Source organism: Anomalospiza imberbis, chromosome 2 (assembly GCF_031753505.1).
Source record: "Anomalospiza imberbis isolate Cuckoo-Finch-1a 21T00152 chromosome 2, ASM3175350v1, whole genome shotgun sequence".
Lineage (NCBI taxonomy): Eukaryota > Metazoa > Chordata > Aves > Passeriformes > Viduidae > Anomalospiza > Anomalospiza imberbis.
The window spans coordinates 74659274-74667153 of record NC_089682.1 but is presented as its reverse complement, the minus strand read 5'-3'; the positions used below and the strand labels follow the sequence as shown (position 1 = coordinate 74667153).

Sequence of the window (7880 nt, the reverse complement as noted above, 5' to 3'; positions counted from 1 at the left end):
ACTGACAAAATTTAGAGGTCCTTTCTGAATCAGAAAATATCCATCCTGAGAGTTGCATCTTTTTGCATAGAGCACTTCTTTCCTCTTCTCTCATGTAGGACGGTGCTGACTGTGCTAATCCTTATGAAAGTACAAACAGCAAGAGAATCCAGTAAGGAAAAATATTCAGCTTCATAGTTTGTCAGTGCATTTATGTTTTTCCTTTTATTTTTTTGTATTAGTTTTCCCAAAATTCACAACAGCTGCCTAGATTGAAAAGGGCTACATGGGAGCTTTGTAAAAATGTCCGACATACAAAAAATATAGAGAGCTTTTAGAAACACTCTCACTGATGGGGAAGAGGACAGGCACAGGGAGGGGGAAGGTGGTGAAAGTTTTGCATGCAGCTGTAGATGAGGGGAGGATTAACAGTTCAAGGTTTGGTTCCTTTAGTTCCTTTACCCTGCCTGGTGCCTGCCTCTCCGTTTTCCTTTCTCCTCTGATTTCCTCCACCTTCCCCCTTTTTACTGGAGTACTACTGAAAACAAAGTTGTAACCAGTGATTCCTTGAATTTTTTCTTCTGTTTCAGCATGTACATATCTAAGAGGGCATTAAGAAAACACTTTGATCCCCGCAAGTATCCACAGGAAACATACCTACTCTGTGAGCTGCAGTGGCGTGGGAGTCACAAGTTTTGGCAACACTGGGTCAGAAATGACGATAGTAATGATTGCCATGCAGAAAAGTACTTCCTGGAGGAAATCTTTGAGCCAAGAAGCTACAATATCTGTGACATGACCTGGTACCTGTCCTGGAGCCCCTGTGGGGAGTGCTGCAGTATAATACAGGATTTCCTGGAGGAGCAGCCCAATGTGAACATAGACATACACATAGCACGGCTCTACTACGCAGACTGTGCAAGCAACCGCAGAGGCCTGATGGAACTTGCCAACTCGCCGGGAGTGACCATTGAACTCATGGAAGCCAAAGGCAAGGTTTCCCATGCTTTGTGGGACTGGGGAGCTGGTGAACTTTGTGCATGGGTGAATTGGGTATGGGCTTGCTTCTATGGTGCCCCGTGTCTACTCAGCTTCTTTGGGGGCACAACCATCGCCATACAGTGAATGAGAGTCACATCCCAAAAAAAGATGTTTAAATAGTGCAAGAGAATAGGGGCAGGACCCTCAGCATCTAGATCTGTATGAAAATTCTCCTTTGTTTAGAGATACCATCCTTATGTCACTCCTGAGTGAATGGGGGATATGGTCCTTCTCCCTTGTCCTAAATGTAATTGCTGGGATAAGGCTGGCTGAAGAGCTCCTCTGAAGTTAAGAGAGGGGAAAAAATAGCCCAGAGTGAATGGCATTGGTTCTATATATGGAGTGGACAGCATCCATCAGCTGACCTATCCATGGCCAAGCTGTCTCTGTGATATGGACACAAGGAAGAGCTTAAGAAGTCTTGTTCTCTGAGCTTCTCTGGTATCTGAATAAAATCAGGTTAATTATCTTGTTTTTATTTCTCCAGACTATAATTTCTGTTGGGAGACCTTTATACAACCAGGTGTCGACTATTGTTTCTCACCCAGGAAATTTGAATCAGCGATAGAGAGGAATCATTCACGGCTTGAAGATATCCTTCAGGTACACTCTGAGAGACAGAGGGGATCACATGAAATGATTTGCAGTCTGGGGCAACTGAACTGTAAAGAGCAGGAAAGAAGCCCTTGTTCACATGTAGCTCTAGCTGTACTTTAAAGAGCACTGCAGCAGGCTTTTGAGAAAAGTAATGTACTAAAATCATGGGAACTATCCTGTCCCACTGGGAGAGAAGCACTGTGGATATTTTTCCATCATATCGATGCCATCTTGGTTTTTGCCTTTTTTTCTTTTAAATGTTCCTGTATTCTTTGCCCATATATTTGGAGCTCTGTAGCCTATTATAGTATTTTAGCTAGGTTTCTCAGTACTTTTCTGTGCCCTTTCCCTAGGCAGGAAGACAAAACAAATTCCAGAGCTCCAAGCCCCAGGGGTACAAGGCCTGTATCCTATCTTGTTTCTTCCTGGGAACCAAGATTGAGAACAAGGTCTTTGAGACATATTTTCATAAACAAATACAGCTAGTACCAGGGGAGGGCTCCAGAGAAGGAACTTCACCTGGGGGGGGGGAGTTGCATTACCACTTGTCCTCCTAATTGGGGCTTTTTATCAGTTATGCTAATTTCCTAAAACAAATCAGAACTATATTCACCTCACGTGGGGGGAGTTTTGTGGACATTCTCCATTAACTGCCCCTGAAGGCCTCCAAATAAAAATGCACTTTTATATTACCTCCTATACTAAAATTATCTCAGGTTTCGTTTTTAGGTTGAAAAAGGCAACAATATTATGAAGGAAAAGCTATGAGTGCAGTTTTTCTCCTTTGTGTTCCTGGGTGGGAAATTCCTTGATTTTTACCTGGAACTCCAGTCTCATCTCAGAAACCCTCCATCAGATTCCTTTTTAACCTGGATCTGAGTGTTGGGGAATGGCTGCAGGAGCAGGGCCATGGGTTGATGGAACAATTGTTCCAGCAATCCCCTGTTTAAGACCCTAGAACCGAGCACTGTGCCTGGCCTGGGAACAGCACACTGTGCATGTATGGATAGCAAAAGACAGCATATCCTTGAGATATGAGTTGTACAAGAACAGGATGTGAAACAAGATGTACCTAGCGAAATGAGATGTATCGAGCTAGAAGATAAAGAACTTAGCTGCAGCTGCAACTGCAAGTAGAAGAAACATGTAACAATGACCCTTTATTAAATAACCAATGAGAGCTTGTTGCTGACTTTGCTTGTAGAAAACTATATAAACTGACAGGATCTTTGAATAAACCAAAGCTTGCTTATCAATCATATTGATTGTGTGCTTGTCTTCCCTCACCACCCGTGGCATCTGAGCACGGGTTTCAGTTTTCTAAATGGTGCTACTCAGCCCCTTTCTCTCAGTGTCTGCAGTGGTCTGACACCTCCCAGTTACTGGGCCACTGCATGCTTCAATAAAGACCCTTCCAAATTCCATTCAGTAACTTCTGTGACTGGTTGGAATGGTACAGTTTCTGTGAGATGAGAAAAGCCATTCAAAACAGAAGGTCTGTGCCCTGGGAAAATTCAGCCTTTGCTTTTGTTTAGTGCCAGACCTCCTGAAAGGCAGGAGAGAGAAAGGTGTGTTCAGCAACAGTGCTGAAAGTTTGTGGCCCTGGAGACAAAGACACTTTGCTTGGATGAACCAGTCCCCCTCCTTGGCTGGGAAGGAATGTATTTTTAAAAATTCTAGCAAAACTAATATAAGTACTTAATCATTTTGATTTCAATGTATTAGAATTTTTTGACAAATTCTATTTTTAGTGAATAAGAGTGAAATAAATCTATGGCTTTGTGAGTCATTGGTTTTTTTGGGAAATCTGTTTTGTATGGCATATGTGGAAAAGTAACATCTCGGGCTACTACAACTAATAGACTGCTTCTGCTATGTCCATTTCAAATCACAGCAGGTTCAAAGTGCTGTTGGAGATCTAAATGTCATACTTCCATTTCTATTTCAGGGTCTTCATTTGTAGATTCGAAGAATCACAGAATATCTCAAGTTGAAAGGGATGCAAAAGATCATCAAGTCCTTCTCCTCGCATGACTACCTAAAACTAAACAACATGACTAAAATCATCATCCATGTTATAAACAGTTATGTAGTAGTTGACTTTCACTATAATTTGTTTGTTTAATTATAAAGTAGTAATTGTTTTTAGATAATTAGTGTAAGTCTCAATTTGCTTTTAAGTGTGGTAAAATTTGTAATTGCTTGAGGGCAATGTAAAAGGAGAAATAAGGCTTTTACAAGATGTAAGTGGGCTTGTGAAAGGTGTATTTTAAGATATGATTATTATTGCAAAATGTGTATCCAAGGTAGCATAAGTGAAGAGCAGAAGACCATAAAGGAAGAGTACCAAGCTTAAAATGGCATCAGAAGACCACCAGAGGACCACCCTAGACTGCCAACATCTGCAACTATTGAATTCTGCAAACGCTGCAAAAATCTGAAGCAAGATTGTAGTCAACCAGCCCAAAATAAATCTGCAAAATCATCTAAGTAATACAACTGTAACACTATAAATGACTGCAGGCAGAAGAGGTGGCTGTGGCCATGCACCCAGCGTACACTGTAAGTTTTGCTTTATGATTATCTCCTATTATCATTTATTAAAACTCTTACAAATTTTAGAGGAGTGGGCTTTGTTTCTGACATCAATGAAGAACCTTTTCCTAATGTCCAGGCTGAACATCCACTAATGCAGCTTCATTCCATTTACATCAGTCCTATCACTGATCTGTGGTTTCGGGATTACATAAATTTCAGGATTACTCGGTCCCAAGTGGAGAATCCAGCACTTGCTATCGTAATATTTCATACAATTGGTGACTGCTCAGCTCTTCAGTATCCAGATCTCTCTGCAGGGTCTCTTTACCCTCAAGGGAATCCACAGATCCTCCTAGTTTAATGTCATTGGCAAGATTATTTAGTTTTGGTTCCTACATTTGATTCTCCCATAGAGATGATTTATAAGAATGTTTAAGATTCCTGGCTGTAAAAATGAGCCCCAAAGAACCCCAGTGGTGACAGGTCACTAGTCTGATGTAAACCCATTGGCTGTAACTTTTTGAGCCATCAGCCAGCTGCTCACCCAGAGCCCTGTGGACTTCTCTCGCTGTGTGCTGGACATTTTATCCTGAAGGTGAAGTACTGAGGCCTGAACAAGGGTCCTTGAGCCTCACTAACAAAGTGCTGTTAGCAATATGACACATCTATCCTTTCTTTGGTGAAACATGAAATGAAATACCTTTCTGTATTTAGAATCTGGACAAGGCCAGGTCTGTTTTGTACTACCTCTATTTTTCTATCTTTCCTTCTTCTTTTCTCCCTCTGCTTAAAAGTTTAACTCACTGCTGCCACAGGCTGCCCAGAGATCACTGTTGCCACATGTTGTTCAGAAAGGTTAAATCTGCAGGCTGTTCAGAAAGGTTTAAATTGTTGCTGCTACAGGCTGTTGAACTGATAATACGGTTGTAATTGCTGCAGCCTATAAATAAAACTTTCTAATTGATTACTTGGTGTTGTTTTGCTTTAATTTAGCCCAAGGCTATTCCAAATGTTGGCTGCCTCAGAGTTGGTGGTCCAGGACATGCCTCTCAGGACCTGTTTTGTCTCTCAGAATTGTCTCTCAGAATAACCTTCTCCATAACTTTACCAGGCACTGAAGTGAGACTGGCAGGCCTGTAATTACCAGGGTCTTCCTTCTTACCATTCTTGAAATGTTGGAACAACACTGTCATCTTCCACTTGACCTGGAACCTTTCCAGGCTCCCAAGACCATTGAAAAACAATGCAAGATCCTGGGGTGGTATTGGTCAGCTCCTTCAGTGCCTTGGGATGTGCCCTGTCAGGCCCCATAGGTTTGTGCACATCCACCTGGGGCAGCAGCTCTGGAACCAGTTCAAAGTTGACTCTGGGTTTATCATCCCCTCAGTTGTGGTCTTCCAGCACTGGGGTCCTGGGGTCCCCGGGTCCATCATCTGTCAAGAGATGGGCAGGATGCCAAAAGGAGCGTCTCTGGAGACTTGCTGTCTTCTCAGATAGCCTTGTTTCCTACCTCATGATTCAAGATGAACAGAAGTGAACTTAAAACCACAGAAAATGCCCCATCAGGGCAAAAAGCACAGTCCAGACACTGTATCTAGCAGTGACAGAGGGGTTGTTTTCTTCAGAGAGCAGACAATCCTGGCCCCCAGCTGTGGTTTGCCATTATCAGTCCCACTGCCTCAATACCTACAATGACTCCATTTGGGAACCCTGCGTGTCACCTTTAGGGTCCATAAATGGACCTAGTTTCACCCTGTCCTGCCATCTGCATCCACAGTTTACTGGAGCAGAAAATTTCAGAATCTTATAGTTAGCCATGTAAATAAGCACTTGTCTCTGTTTTAAACTGATCACCTAATCACAGTAAGTGTCAGTTCTTGCTGTAATAATGCCTCATCATTAATCACTGAAACACTAGTCTGCATTAGAAAGACTGTGCTAACCTAGAGGACTTTCCACTGTTTCAGTGGGAGGTCTAACATGTAACCAACAGCACCACTTGATTTTAAAACTCAGCTTCAAAAGTCCACAGATGCTCCGTTCAACAGAAGCAAATCCTCCATCCACCAAGAGGTGTGTCTGTGGAATGATAATTACAGTACCCATGGTCATTGCATTTCAGCATCTCCTCTCAGATAGCTAAAATAAGTAATTATTTTTATTTGCAAGTCCATCCTGGAACTGGGCCACTAGATGGAGACCCCTTGTGCTTTTAAGGTGTCTTTAAACAGGCAGAGAAAACTGATCACAAAAGTTGTTATGGGGGGATGGGAAAGAGAAACAGAGATGATGTGAAACTGCTGAACAAAATGTATAAAAAATGTACCAAGTGTTTCCCTTTCAGTCTCCAATCTAACTAGTTGTTGGCACAGGCTGCCAAACAAAGGATATCACAGTAAAACCTTCCCAGCAGCTTTGGGGGTGGTTGTTGATGCCATGTCTGTGCCAAAGTTAATTTTCCTTAGCTCTTGTTTACACTGTCCTGTTGGTCTTGTCTTGCCATGCTCAGCCCTTTCGCATCACAACCAGCTTTTGTCCAAAGCAAGCTTGTGACATTCCAAGGTCACGAGCAAGGAAGAACCCCAAATTGTTTTCACAATAAAAAAAGAACAAAACAATTCTTCTGGTCTGTGCCTCTTGGGGCCCTGAGGACTTAAAAAAAAAAAAAATTGGTTATCTTGGCCACCCTCACTTGTGGCTTCCAGTGACACACTGCCCACAGACGGCCCAGGAACTGATATGTTTAGTATGGACTGCAATGAAGAAAATTAACTCCATCCTTGATGGTGCCCAATGGTTGTAATGCCTGGTCCTGGTAGATGTTTTCTGCTTTTGATTGAGGTTTTGCCTCCCATGACAGCTACGTTTTCCAGGTGAATTTTGGAGAGAGTTTAACCATATACTTTTGTCATTGAGCAATCCCTGGGTACCTGGAAAATAAAATCTCGGAGCTGCAAGTTCCTAGAGCTGTTCTGAACACTCTCCTTGGTACAACCTATAGAAAATCATTGCTTTCTCTCAAGTGAAGTCCACCTGGTTATGTGGTCCCTCTCATATTTAAAGCCCTGACAGTTGTGTGATGACTGACTCATGCTCTCAAGCAGGGCATGGACACTAATCCCCACAGGGTTTGGGGTACTTACTGTTCTGCTTCGTGCTTTGACAAAGTGTGTGCATTGAAACAAAGACACAGAAATGAAGCAAAATCAGAAAGATAAATATATAGAACTTCTGTGACTCGAAGTAGTGTGAGAAGACTGTAGAAGGACTCCTTAGAGTAGAAAAACATTCCAAAATACAGATACGTTCACTTGCAGCTTTTTCTTTCCACACTGACTCCTCATGAACTATCTTTAATGAGCTGGGAAATTCTTTGATTTCTACAACCTCACCAGTTATTGTGAAAGAATGATATTACAAGGATATCAGGATGTTTTGTTACTGAAGTAAGCATGCAGATAAGTCCTTCCCACTAGCCAATTGTTTTTCACTTTGCCTGGATCAGAGCTCTGCCTGCACATCCTTGTGGCTGTCTGCCATTCCACTTCACTGTTCAGAGTCAGCCTCAGAAAATTCACCCAGTAGTGGCAGGGTGCCACCAGTTATCTTAATCTCTTGTGTTTCGGTTTCCACATACGGAGGCTGAGCAAGTTTCAGTAAAGTATGGTGACACTGTGCAGACTGCAGAGAAAATGAAAGCAAAGGTATTGGGAGAGATGAAAGAG

At 42.3% G+C, this 7880-nt stretch overlaps 1 long non-coding RNA gene across 1 annotated transcript; it reads left to right on the top strand.

Annotated features, from left to right (window-relative positions):
• The first annotated feature begins 1099 nt into the window (after positions 1-1099).
• Positions 1100-5119, top strand: LOC137469234 (uncharacterized). Its single transcript, XR_010996413.1, has 2 exons — positions 1100-1623; positions 3566-5119. It is a non-coding gene; the product is annotated as an uncharacterized lncRNA (long non-coding RNA).
• Positions 5120-7880: the final 2761 nt, after the last annotated feature.